Source organism: Bombina bombina, chromosome 5 (assembly GCF_027579735.1).
Source record: "Bombina bombina isolate aBomBom1 chromosome 5, aBomBom1.pri, whole genome shotgun sequence".
Lineage (NCBI taxonomy): Eukaryota > Metazoa > Chordata > Amphibia > Anura > Bombinatoridae > Bombina > Bombina bombina.
This window is the reverse complement of record NC_069503.1, coordinates 132,860,125-132,874,964: the sequence shown is the minus strand read 5'-3', so window position 1 is coordinate 132,874,964 and position 14,840 is coordinate 132,860,125.

Here is a 14,840-nt window from a genome sequence, read left to right as displayed (position 1 = left end):
TTAATATTTATTTTACAGGCAACTTTGTATTTATTTTAACCAGGTACAATAGCTATTAAATAGTTAATAACTATTTAATAGCTACCTAGTTAAAATAATTACAAAATTACCTGTAAAATAAATCCTAACATAAGTTACAATTAAACGCTACACTAGCAATAAATTAATTAAATACAATTAAATAAACTAACTAAAGTACAAAAAATAAAAAAGAACTAAGTTACAAAAAATAAAAAAATATTTACAAACATTAGAAAAATATTACAACAATTTTAAACTAATTACACCTACTCTAAGCCCCCTAATAAAATAACAAAGACCCCCAAAATAAAAAAATGCCCTACCCTATTCTAAAATTAAAATAGAAAAGCTCTTTTACCTTACCAGCCCTTAAAAGGGCCATTTGCGGGGCATACCCCAAAGAAAACAGCTCTTTTGCCTGGAAAAAAACATACAATACCCCCCCCCCAACATTACAACCCACCACCCACATACCCCTAATCTAACCCAAACCCCCCTTAAATAAACCTAACACTAAGCCCCTGAAGATCTTCCTACCTTATCTTCACCACACCGGGTATCAGCGATCCGTCCAGGCTCCGATGTCTTGATCCAAGCCCAAGCTGGGGGCTGAAGACGTCCATCCTCCGGCTGAAGTCTTGATCCAAGCGGGCAGAAGAGGACATCCAGACTGGCAAACATCTTCATCCAAGCCGCATCTTCTATGTTCTTCCATCCGATGACGACCGGCTGATCTTCAAGACCTCCAGTGCGGATCCATCCATCTTCACCGACGACTTCCCGACGAATGACGGTTCCTTTAAGGGTCGTCATCCAAGATGGCGTCCCTCGAATTCCGATTGGCTGATAGGATTCTATCAGCCAATTGGAATTAAGGTAGGAAAACTCTGATTGGCTGATGGAATCAGCCAATCAGATTCAAGTTCAATCCGATTGGCTGATCCAATCAGCCAATCAGATTGAGATCGCATTCTATTGGCTGTTCCGATCAGCCAATAGAATGCGATCTCAATTTGATTGGCTGATTGGATCAGCCAATCGGATTGAACTTGAATCTGATTGGCTGATTCCATCAGCCAATCAGAATTTTCCTACCTTAATTCCAATTGGCTGATAGAATCCTATCAGCCAATCGGAATTCGAGGGACGCCATCTTGGATGACGTCCCTTAAAGGAACCGTCATTCGTCGGGAAGTCGTCGGTGAAGATGGATGTTCCGCATCGGCGGGATGAACTACATGGATCTGGAAGAAAGAAGATTGAAGATGCCGCTTGATAGAAGACTTCAGTCGGATCATGGACCTCTTCAGCTCCCACTTGGATGAAGACTTCAGCCGGATCATGGACTTCTTCAGCCCCCGCTTGGATGAAGACATCGGAGCCTCTTCTGGATCGATCGGTTAACCCGGCGTGGTGAAGACAAGGTAGGGAGATCTTCAGGGGCTTAGTGTTAGGTTTATTTAAGGGGGGTTTGGGTTAGATTAGGGGTATGTGGGTGGTGGGTTGTAATGTTGGGGGGGTATTGTATGTTTTTTTTTTTACAGGCAAAAGAGCTGAATTCTTTGGGGCATGCCCAGCAAAGGGCCCTTTTCAGGGCTGGTAAGGTAAAAGAGCTTTTCTATTTTAATTTTAGAATAGGGTAGGGCATTTTTTTATTTTTGGGGTCTTTGTTATTTTATTAGGGGGCTTAGAGTAGGTGTAATTAGTTTAAAATTGTTGTAATATTTTTCTAATGTTTGTAAATATTTTTTTATTTTTTGTACTTTAGTTAGTTTATTTCATTGTATTTATTTGTAGGTATTGTATTTAATTAATTTATTGATAGTGTAGTGTTAGGTTTAATTGTAGATAATTGTAGGTAGTTTATTTAATTTATTTGATAGTGTAGTGTTAGGTTTAATTGTAACTTAGGTTAGGATTTATTTTACAGGTAATTTTGTAATTATTTTAACTAGGTAGCTATTAAATAGTTATTAACTATTTAATAGCTATTGTACCTGGTTAAAATAATTACAAAGTTGCCTGTAAAATAAATATTATTCCTAAAATAGCTACAATATAATTATAATTTATATTGTAGCTATATTTGGGTTTATTTTACAGGTAAGTATTTAGCTTTAAATAGGAATAATTTATTTAATAAGAGTTAATTTATTTTGTTAGATTTAAATTATATTTAAGTTAGGGGGGTGTTAGGGTTAGACTTAGCTTTAGGGGTTAATACATTTATTAGAGTAGCGGTGAGATCCGGTCGGCAGATTAGGGGTTAATTATTGTAGGTAGGTGGAGGCAACGTTGGGGGCGGCAGATTAGGGGTTAATAAATATAATATAGGGGTCGGCGGTGTTAGGGGCAGCAGATTAGGGGTACATAGGGATATAACGTAGGTTGCGGCGGTGTACGGAGCGGCAGATTAGGGGTTAATAATAATATGCAGGGGTCATTGATAGCGGGGGTGGCAAATTAGGGGTTAATAAATATAATATAGGGGTCGGCAGTGTTAGGGGCAGCAGATTAGGGGTACATAGGTATAATGTAGGTTGCAGCGGTGTACGGAGCGGCAGATTAGGGGTTAATAATAATATGAAGGGGTCAGCGATAGCGGGGCGGCAGATTAGGGGTTAATAAGTGTAAGGTTAGGGGTGTTTAGACTCGGGGTACATGTTAGGGTGTTAGGTGCAGACTTAGGAAGTGTTTCCCCATAGGAAACAATGGGGCTGCGTTAGGAGCTGAACGCTGCTTTTTTGCAGGTGTTAAAAGGTGCGGGGGAGAAAAAGCATGCGTAGCTAACGCACCCCTTTGGCCGCAGAACTCTAAATCTAGCCGTATGTTAACAGCTTGGTGAAAAGTTTAAGTAAGCTACCGATGCATCTTCCTTAATTATCGCATCGTTAACCGATTACCCTCTAGGATAAGACAGGTGCTGAATCATCCTAAACTTACCACATTCTTTTTTAGGGACTACCCCCAAAGGGGACACTACCAACCTTTCTAATGGTTTTTCCTTAAAGGGGCCCACCATCCTTCCTGGCTCAACTTCCTTTTTTTAATTTCTCCCTTAGCACTTCAGGTAATTCATATGCCGATTTTAGTTTTTACCTTTTTTGCCCCCTCTACTTCTCCCTGCACGGGTATTCTAAAACCAGATTGTAACCCCTCTTTTAACATTTCCCTTTCCTTCACATTAGGGTAACTTTCCAACACCTCCATGAACTTACTTTCAGTGGGGTTTTGACAAGCCTCCGCTCCCCCCCCCCCCTTGAAATCTGTTTGGCCCACGAAAGGAATTGTTCCTACCCCCCTATTTTCTCCTGCAATCTAGCCCAGGATGATTTCCTGTGCAATGCCTGCAAATATGCTTATATCTACAGGATGCTCCCCTCTCGCAGTGCTTATCATTATAGGCCCAGCACTCTTTTGCCTCCTGCTTAATACCTTTGGCCATAACTGGGTTTCCATATTGCATTCTGTTGAGCCCTTGCCTTTCTGCCAATTTTAGCAGGCAAGACCATATATCTAAGATGTTTACCCCCAAATCCTTTCTGCCCTTTCCCCCAATGGCCATGCTGCCCCTTCTGAAACTCTCATCATAATCCTTCCAAGAGAAACCACCATAGGTTATAAAGCAGTCAGCAATTAGGTGTAAATACCTCATCATACCCTTCATTTGATGGGTGGGCATCTAAAAACTCTCTGAATACACAGCAAACCCCTTAACCTAGTCTGCAAATGAACTCTTTCTTTCATGTAATTGGGAAGAGTCCATGAGCTAGTGACGTATGGGATATACAATCCTACCGGGAGGGGCAAAGTTTCCCAAACCTCAAAATGCCTATAAATACACCCCTCACCACACCCACAATTCAGTTTTACAAACTTTGCCTCCTATGGAGGTGGTGAAGTAAGTTTGTGCCAAGATTTATGCGTTGATGTGCGCTTCTCAGCATTTTGAAGCGTGATTCCTCTCAGAGTACAGTGAATGTTAGAGGGATGTGAAGGGAGTATCACCTATTGAATGCAATGGTTTTCCTCACGGGGATCTATTTCATAGGTTCTCTGTTATCGGTCGTAGAGATTCATCTCCTACCTCCCTTTTCAGGTCGAGGATATACTCTCATATTCCATTACCTCTACTGATAACCGTTTCAGTACTGGTTTGGCTATCTGCTTTATGTGGATAGGTGTCTTTTGGTAAGTATGTTTTCATTACTTAAGACGCTGTCAGCTATGGTTTGGCACTTTATGTATTTATATAAAGTTCTAAATATATGTATTGTACTTATATTTACCATGATTCAGGTTTTCAGTATATTTCCTTTTGCAGACTGTCCGTTTCATATCTGGGAAATGCATTTTTAGGAAAATGTATTTCTTACCTGGGGTTTAGTCTTTTTTTTCAAATTGACTGTCTTTTAAATTTGCGGGCAGAATTAGGCTCGCGAGGGCGCAAAATGCCAAAGTTTTCTTGGCGCGAAGTTACGTTCATTGATGCAAATTCGTCATTTCTGGCGTCTTAGTTGATGCCGAGTCTTTCACAAGGTTGCGTCATCTGTGATGCGAGTGTGTCATTTCCGGACGTTATTGGCGCCAAAAAATATTTTTCTGTTTGTGTGCGTCATACTTGGCGCCAAATATTTTCATTATTTAAGACCCTATTCCTATATGCCTCTTGCCTTTTTCTCTATCAGAGGGCTATGTTGTTTGCATTTTCTCCCATTCCTGAAACTGCCATATAAGGAAATTTGATAATTTTGCTTTTTTTTTTTTTTTTTTCTCTTACATTTGCAAGATGTCTCAATCTGATCCTGTCTCAGAAATCACTGTTGGATCCTTGCTGCTTGATAATAGTTCTACCAAAGCTAAGCACATTTGTTGTAAACTTGTGCTGGGTTTTATCTCCTGCTGGGGTTTGTAATAGTTGTCATGATAAACTTTTACATTCTGAGAATGTATCTATCAGTAGTAGTTCATTACCTGTTGCTGTTCCCTCAACATCTAATGCACTAGATATACCTGTAAATTTAAAAGAATTTATTTCTGATTCTATTCAGAAGGCTTTGTCTGCCATCCCGCCTTCTAATAAACGTAAAAGGTCTTTTAAAACTTCTCATAAAGTTGATGAAATTTCAAATGACCGGCAACATGCTGAATTATCCTGCTCTGATGAGGATCTATCTCGTTCAGAAGATCCTACCTCAGATATTGACACTGACATATCTTCTTATTTATTTAAAATAGAGTATATTCATTCTTTGTTAAAAGAAGTGTTGATTACATTGGATATGGAGGAAAATAGTAGACTTGTGCATGGCCGAAAAATTCGGTTCAGATCGATCCGGATGTTTTCAAATTTCGGTTCGGATCGATTCGGAAAAATTCGAATGAATTTGTTTTGGATTAGTTTTGGATTAATTCGGATTCGAATAAATTCAGCTGGGTTCGATTCGGAACTTCGGTATGTGTTAGGTAGGATGTGCTGTGTATTAGACTAGTATTATGTACTGTATATTAGGTGTAACCCATAACAGAGTGATATAACCAATACTAGTGTAATCCATGGCCATCCGAATGTAACAAATAAATCCGAACTAATTCGGATTAATTCGGTAGATTCGGTACTACCGTAATTCGGAAATTCGAATAGATCCGAATCTCCAAATTTAACAAATTCGTACGAATTTTGATTCGGAACGAATCTAAACACACATGTCTAGAAACTAGATCTCTTGATATTAAAACTAGTAAACTGGGGGGCGGAGCCGGCCGTTGAAGCAGCCAGACATGCACATCAAGAGCTCCTGATATTTTGGGCTATTTAAAAGCCTTAACAGCGATTGTAAGGATACCTAATCATTTAACTTTGGTATATATGCCACAGGACTTGCACTGTGCCCTTTTGAAACAACTTTAAACCTAAACTGAGAACGATGTTTACCCCAAGGGTCTTAGTGAAGCCACGAGGCTAACTGCGGACACCATTGTTAAGGGAGAAGCGACAGGTGCGATAGAGGTTTGTGCCCCTGGGAGACAGACAGTGGACTAGCTTGCAGGAGACTGTGTACAATAACCGAGGGCTGCTCTCTGAACACTGCATACATGGCGTACATGTCCTATGAGACCCTTCAGAAGCTTCTTTCTGCCCAACTTGTGAAGATACGGGAAGCGGTGAATGCAACAAAACGCTCTTGAGCGCACGAGACCTATACAGATGAAGCAGTTGGAACACAAGGAGGTATGAGGCAGAGTCTCCCTAACCAGAGAACTGATAGGTTGGAAGTGTTCGATCCTAAAATCCAGGCTCCCCCTATGACGGAGATGACTCTGGCTTCTATGGCCCTTCACGGGTTAAGTGGACAGTTTCTAGCAGGCCAGGACAAGGGAATAGCAAACCGAGACTATGGAAGGGAGCAACGGATCACTCAGGGGCTTGCAGATAAGCATGCAGCAACCGAGTGTCTCACTGGTTATACACTGAAGTCAGAGGTCCAGCGTCAGCAGTACTTGGAACTGATCATGGAAACAAAAGGGGAAATGGCCGTCATGAGACATGAGTGGTTGCCTCTGGAGCCGGTAGTGCAACATCTTGTAATCGTTCCAGCCTGGCGCCCTAAAGTGAAAGCTGGAGTAGGGTGAAGAGGACAGTTTTTAGCAATCCCAGGTTGTTGTCCGGGTTGACTTCTTACTACTTACTACTTTTCACTTGGGGTTTATACCTAAAACTTTTGATTATGGCTGTACTTGTTGGGCACTCAGTGCAAAAGATCATGACGATCATTAATCTGAAATACCATTTTGCTACTGACATAGTTTGCCAATTTTAGCTACTACTCATTCAATATCAGTTTGACCACTCTGCTACATAATGAATACTGTTTAATACCGAGCTTTTGCTGGCTAATAGACTTTAATAACATAACGTTAGTATAAATATAATTACTAGTTAAGATCAATTGAGAATACAGTTTGTTTTCATATTTGAGTTAGTTGCACAATTACTGTAAGTATAAATAATGTGTGTTGATGTTCATACCCCTTTGCCTCAATCCCAATCCACAGTTTCATTATCTTTTCTGTGAATTTTCTTTTTGTTTTTATAACTGCAAAATATACTGTGACAACGTTATTAGGATCTGCCTGGTTGTGGGGTGCAAATGTTTACATACCCATACCTACTGTCATGACCCTTTTAGCATGAAGTGGCCACTAACTTTTACCCTATTAGTAGAAGCTCTGTATATCACATACCCACAATGAAAGTTCCTTTGTAATGAGTCGCAATCTAACTATTCCAGACCTCACATGCTGCACGTTCTGGCTTTCTAAGACCAAGTGCCCTAATCTAGGTATATTAAGCTCTTAATAACACAGTCCGGGCCATTCCTTTACCTTAATAAATGACAACCAAATGACTGATTTAGTGCCGTTTTAAGAAATCCCTTATAATAATGATATGGAACCTTAAGGTTGCTCTATATTACTGTCTGCTCTCTCTATATAGTTTGCTGCTTGCTCCCTTTTTCAAATTAGGCAGTGGACATCTTATCTTTACGCCTTGCTTGTGGATTAGTGGAGAGCCCTCGGGGGAGATATCTACATAAATTTGTGAAACAGATGGCGTAGCAGTTATATTATAGCTATATTGATTGTTGATTACAAACATGGTACCCTTAATGATACTGATATTCCCTTTCTCTGCATCTGTCCAATATGGGGGCATGAGGGGGCCCTCAGTGGGGAGAAGTATATATCGCTATTGTATTCTTAAGTATCATTATTCCACTAGTTTGAGTAAATAATATGCGTTTCTCCTTCTGGGCCAGAGGCCAGGGCCCTGAGGGAGTCTACATTAAGGAAGTCTAACTCACAAGTATGCAAATCTTCAGTTAATTAATATAAATTCCTATATGCAGCAAAATAAAGGGTTGGACAGGGAATTGGATTCCATTATTACAGGACTCTTACGCTGTAGTTAAATGTTGGGTTTCTCATGGGATAACTAACTCATCCCCACATGATAGATACCTGCTAAAACAATTTGTTATAGTAAGTTTATAGGGCACGTCTTATCTCACAGAAAGCTGTGAGACATATGTTATTTCCAGAACAGGCAACATTGGTCTTTAACTCCTATATTGTATTAAGTCTAATCTCCTTTATATATACTTTTATTAGATATTCAGCTTCAAGCTACCCCCCCCCCACCTCGGTAGGGCCCTTACCAGGGTCCCAACTGGGCGAACTATTTTCGCCTCAAATCTTTTCTTTTTAAGGAAATATGTGTCCTCATTAACTTGAATCAATTTGTGTATGTCTTGAACAGTAAACTGAGTCTATATAATGTTATTCTTTTATGTGTTTAGTGTATGTTAACACATTCTGTACATGTTGGTTTGAATTTCATGTTTAAGCCTATTAGAGCAGGGGCCCTGCGTGACCCCAATTGTTATATTCAACTTCTAAACCAAATAAAAACTTATTTAAAAATAAAAAATAAAAAATAGTAAACTTTTAAATTCTGTTTATAAACCTCCTGTGGTTTCTCCAGAGGTTTTTACAGTTCCTGATGCTATTTCTGAAACGATTTCTAAGGAATGGAATAGGCCTGGTACTTCTTTTATTCCTTCTTCAAGGTTTAAAAAATGGTATCCTTTGCCAGCAGTTACATTAGAATTTTAGGAAAACATCCCCAAAGTTGATAGGGCTATCTCTTCTCTTGCTAAACATACTACTATTCCTATGGAAGATAGTACTTATTTTAAAGATCCTTTAGATAGGAAACTTGAATCTTATCTAAGGAAAGCCTATTTATATTCAGGTCATCTTCTCAGGCCTGCAATTTCTTTGGCTGATGTTGCAGCTGCTTCAACTTTTTGGTTGGAGACTTTAGTGCAACAAGTATTGGATTCTGAATTGTCTAGCATTGTTAACTTGATTCAACATGCTAATAATTTTATTTGTGATGCCATTTTTGATATCATCAAAATTGTTAAATCTACGTCTTTAGCTATTTGAGCTAGAAGAGCTTTGTGGCTTAAATCTTGGAATACTGGCATGACTTCTAAGTCCAGATTGCTATTTCTTTCTTTCCAAGGTAATAAGTTATTTGGTTCTCAGTTGGATTCAATAATTTCAACTGTCACTGGGGGAAGGGAGTTTTTTGCCTCAGGATAAAAGACCTAAAGGTAAATCTAAAGCTTCTAACCATTTTCTTTCCTTTCGACAAAATAAGGAACAGAAACCTAATCCTTCCCCCAAGGAATCTGTTTCCAATTGGAAGCCTTCCTCAAATTGGAATAAATCCAAGCCATTTAAGAGATCAAAGCCAGCCCCCAAGAACGCATGAAGGTGCGGCCCTCATTCCAGCTCAGCTGGTAGGGGGCAGATTAAGATTTTTCAAAGATGTTTGCACCAACCGGGCAGAAGTGGTCCTCCAGACGGGCAGTGTGCAATTTTCAGGGCTCTTCAGGCTTGGCCTCTGTTAAATAGAGAAAACCATTCATTTGCTTTCAGACAGACAATATCACAGCTGTGGCATATGTGAATCATCAGGGTGGGACTCACAGTCCCCTAGCTATGAAAGAAGTATCTCGAATAATTTTTTGGGCGGAATCCAGCTCTTGTCTAATTTCTGCAGTACATATCCCAAGTGTAGACAATTGGGAAGCGGATTATCTCAGCCGTCAGACTTTACATCTGGGGGAGTGGTCCCTCCATCCAGATGTGTTTTCTCAGATTGTTCAGATGTGTGGTCTTCCAGAAATAGATCTGATGGCTTCTCATCTAAACAAGAATCTACCCAGGTACCTGTCCAGGTCCAGGGATCTTCAGGCGGAAGCAGTGGATGCGTTGACACTCCCTTGGTGTTACCAACCTTCTTATATTTTCCTGCCTCTAGTTCTTCCAAGAATGATCTCCAAAATCATCATGGAACAATCATTTGTATTACTGGTAGCTCCAGCATGGCCTCATAGATTTTGGTATGCGGATCTTGTTCGGCTGTCCAGTTGCCAACCTTGGCCTCTTCCTTTAAGGCCGGACCTTCTGTCTCAAGGTCCGTTTTTCCATCAGGATCTCAAATTATTAAATTTGAAGGTATGGAATTGGAACGCCTAGTACTTAGTCATAGAGGTTTCTCTGACTCAGTGATTAATACTATGTTACAGGCTCGTAAATCTGTTTCTAGAAAGATTTATTATCGAGTTTGGAAGACTAATATTTCATGGTGTTCTTCTCTTCAGAATTCCTAGAATTTTACAGTTTCTTCAGGATGGTTTGGATAAGGGTTTGTCTGCAAGTTCCTTGAAGGGACAAATCTCTGCTCTTTCTGTCTTATTTCACAGAAAGATTGCTAAGCTTCTTGATATCCACTGTTTTGTACAGGCTTTGGTTCGTATCAAGCCTGTCATTTAAATCAATCTCTCCTCCTTGGAGTCTTAATTTGGTTTTGAAGACTTTACAGGCTCCTCCATTTGAGCCTATGCATTCTTTGGACATTAAATACTTTCTTGGAAAGTGTTGTTCCTTTTGGCCATCTCTTCTGCTAGAAGAGTTTCTGAATTATCTGCTCTTTCTTGTGAATATCCTTTTCTGATTTTTCATCAGGATAAGGCGGTTTTGCGGACTTCATTTAAATTCTTACCTAAGGTTGTGAATTCTAACAACATTAATAGAGAAATTGTTGTCCTTTCCTTGTGTCCTAATCCTAAGAATTCTTTGGAGAAATCCTTATATTCTTTGGATGTGGTTAGAGCTTTGAAATATTATGTTGAAGCTACTAAAGATTTCAGGAAGACTTCTAATCTATTTGTTATCTTTTCTGGTTCTAGGAAAGGTCAGAAGGCTTCTGCCATTTCCTTGGCATCGTGGTTAAAGCTTTTGATTCATCAAGCTTATTTGGAGTCGGGTCAAGCCCCGCCTCAGAGAATTACAGCTCATTCTACTAGATCAGTCTCCACTTTGTGGGCTTTTAAGAATGAAGCTTCAGTTGATCAGATTTGCAAAGCAGCAACCTGGTCTTCTTTGCATACATTTACTAAATTCTACCGTTTTGATGTATTCGCTTCTTCGGAAGCAGTTTTTGGTGGAAAAGTTCTTCAGGCAGCTGTTTCAGTTTGATTCTTCTGCTTATGATTTAAGTTTTTTTCTTTTCATTTCATGAGAATTAACTTATATCTTGGGTTGTGGATTTTTTTTTCAGCGAGAAATGGCTGTTTTTATTTTTATCCCTCCCTCTCTAGTGACTCTTGCGTGGAGTTCCACATCTTGGGTATTGCTATCCCATACATCACTAGCTCATGGACTCTTGCCAATTACATGAAAGAAAACATAATTTATGTAAGAACTTATCTGATAAATTAATTTCTTTCATATTGGCAAGAGTCCATGAGGCCCACCCTTTTTATGGTGGTTATGATTTTTTTGTATAAAGCACAATTATTTCCAAATTCCTTTGTTGATGCTTTTTACTCCTTTCTTTATCACCCCATGTCACGAATACCTCAGGATTCAGCTAAGAAAAGGTTAATTCCTGTTCAGCTTGTGAACTAAGAACCATTGTTTGTCTTTTAAAAATAGCTGTGTCCTGGGTTTGTGTTTCTTTGAAGTGCCAGGAGCATCATAAATGCTTGGCAGTGTAAACAGGATAGAATTTTATGGCTTAGACTGCCAGGAGAATACATGATAGAAAACAGGGCCTCAGTCACAGAAAACTGATAAGGTCACTAAAAGGACATTGGTATTATGTATATATGTGTTTAAAACTGTTATGACATTAAATGAAGGGAAATCTGTCATATCTGGTATCCAATTGATTCTCCCAATGAAACCAAGAGAGTACCAGTCAGTATATATGACTATAGAGTGGCCTATCAGAAATTATAATGGGTTCTATAATTTCAGGCAAAAAACTTAGTTTACTGAAGGTCATAAAGACAGGGGGGATTCTTAGCCCGCCCAGGAGGGTGTGGTCAGGCAACCTGATCTATGGAAAAGAGGTATAAGAATCTTTTTCAGCTATGAGATTCATTCTTACAAGGGGAGCTGTTTTACAGAGTAAGAATCCATCGCTTCATGCCAGCCCCTGGCACAGATCTTGAAACTAGGAAAGTATTAAATTCTGTTTTTCTCTTTTTTTTATTTTAAAACACTGTTTGCTAAAGTGTCATTTTATTTGTACCAACTTTTATTAATAATGCATTGTGCATAATATTTTTGGCATAATAAATAATTATTTTATGAAGGTTATTTTTCTGCTAAATTGTACTCAGAGAGTTAATGTGCAAGTCTGGGTTTTTCCTTGGGATTTTCCCTTTAATAAATTTTAAGTGGTGGCAGCTGAGATATTGTAGTTAGTTAGTGGGGGTGGCATTAAAGGAGTTTTGGGGCATTTCCTTTACGTCTAGTACAGACTGGAGAGTGTTGTTAACCCTTGCACCCACTGAACTTAATCACAAGCTGGCCTGGTGTGGCTAGATTGTGACCTATCAGTGAGAGTAGAAGGGGTCTGATAACACTTTCTGTGCCAAATAAGTGACTGGTGGGCAGCGGTGTAGATAAAAAAAAATTATTAGATTTTAGTGCTTGTGGATTTACTAGTGTGAAAATCCCGGTACTAAAAGAAATTTTTTCTTACAATTTCCAAAGGCTAAAACTCAGTGCATTATATAGTCACACATTGCAAACAGTCCCCTTCCCTATTCTCTGTTTTACTTTTCTATTTTATTTTTGCTATGGAATCATACGAGCAACAGACTAAAGAAGTGTTGGCACTCTTATGCTAGGAGCGTGATATTCCAACATGTGGAAAGAACAAAGATGTACTAATACAAGCTCTTGTTGAATATGATAACAGCCATATCACACCAGTTGAGGTCTCAGGAGAGATGTCTGCAGCTGGGGGCAGCAATTCATCAGGATCTGGGGATCCATTGGACTGTTATTTGCAAACTGTTCTGAACATATGGGCTCAGTGGATGCAAGTTTGCGTATGGAGCTGATTACAAAATTTTATGAGAGAGAGTCTCTGGCAGCTGAAAGACAGGCTGCTGAACGACAAGCGGCTAGGGAAGCTGAGAGAGAGTCTCTGGCAGCTGAGAGTGAGTCTCTGGCAGCTGAAAGACAGGCTGCTGAACGACAGGCGGAGAGAGAGTATCAGCTACAGCTTGCACAGTTGGAGAGAGGGATGATTTCCCCTGTTGTTAGTGAACCTAGAGACCCACCTGCTCCCCGAGTGCGTGCAGAGAATTTTCCCACTCTGGAGAAAGATGGAGATGTCTATGTATTCCTGCGTAGCTTTGAGAAAGTTTGCAGACAGTTCCAGTTGCCAAGGGAGCAGTGGGCCAAGTACCTTACCCCTGGCCTGAAAGGTCCTGCACTGGAAGCGTTTGCTGAACTACCCCCATAGTTTGATCAGGACTATGATTCCATTAAAGCTGCACTGCAGAGGAGGTATAATCTTACTCCTGAGGTGTACAGGAAGAAATTCCGTTCTCTGTAGAAAGGTTTGTCAGAGAGCTATACTGCAGCTGTTGGGAACTTGATGACAGCATTTAAACAGTGGGTCAGAGGATTAAAAGTTGCCACTATGGAGGAGCTGGGAGATCTGATAGTGAAGGAGCAATTTATGCAGCTGTGCCCAGCAGAAGTTCAAGCATGGGTTTTGGATCAGAAGCCCATAACAGCATTGGAAGCTGGTGAGCTGGCTGATTTTTACACAGCCAACAGGTCACCAGAGAATGGGAGAAAATCCTTTGCTAAGGGGGGATCCACCTGGAAAGGAGCTGCTGCACGACCCCCCTTCACAAAACCTGCTGTGCCTTTGTTTCATGTGTCTGTTCCCTCTGGGAAAGGAGCGGCAACTGCTGCATCTGGACAGGGGGATACCCGCAGATGTTTTGCTTGCAACAAAGTGGGCCACATCAGCTCCACTTGCCGAGAGAGGATTAACTTGGAGCAATCAGCTGGAGGGGGTAATCCCTCAGAAGTACCAGCATCTGTTTTGTTTGTTACCCGTCCAGAGGAAAATAACCATGAGAACTTGCAACCTGTGACTGTTGGAGACAAGGTAACCTTGGGGCTTAGGGACACGGGTGCAGAAGTGACTATTGTGCGTCCAAAGCTAGTGAACTCTGAGAACATTATCCCTGGAAAGATTCTAGCAGTTAAAGGGATTGGGGGAATGAAACTTGCAGTGCCTATGGCACGTGTATATCTTGATTGGGGTGTGGGGAGAGGTTTAAGAAATGTGGGGGTATCTGAAAATATTCCTAATGATGTTTTACTGGGTACTGATTTGGGTAGATTATCTCTTTATGCTACATGTGACCTAGGGACATTAGTTGTAGACCCTTATGTGAAAAGGGCTGTGAGTGAAAATGCTCAGAGACATTATGACCAGGAGAGAGGACAGAGTGCATGTGTGCAAACGGCTGTGCCTGAACTGGGGGTGTCTGTGCTGAGATGTGAAACTGTACAGTGTGAGACTGATGGTGGAGAAAGGCAGATAGACTGTGTGGGTCTGTCTGTGCCTGAACCGAGTTTAGCTGTACAGGGAGAAACTGTCTGTGAGAGGAGGCAGGTGAGTGGTGAGTGTCTGTCTGTGATTGAATCAGTGGATTCTATAGAAGGAGGTGAGATTGACGGGGGAGAGAATGACTGGGTGACTGGGCCACTGGATGATATGTGCCAGGGCCAATTCTGTTTCCTGTGAAAAGATACAATATATGGGATAAATGGCAGAAGGAAGATGTGTGCTTGTCTGCCCCAGTGTCAGAAGGATCCCAGATTCTGTGTGAGGACGCAAAGTGGCAGAATGACTGTGA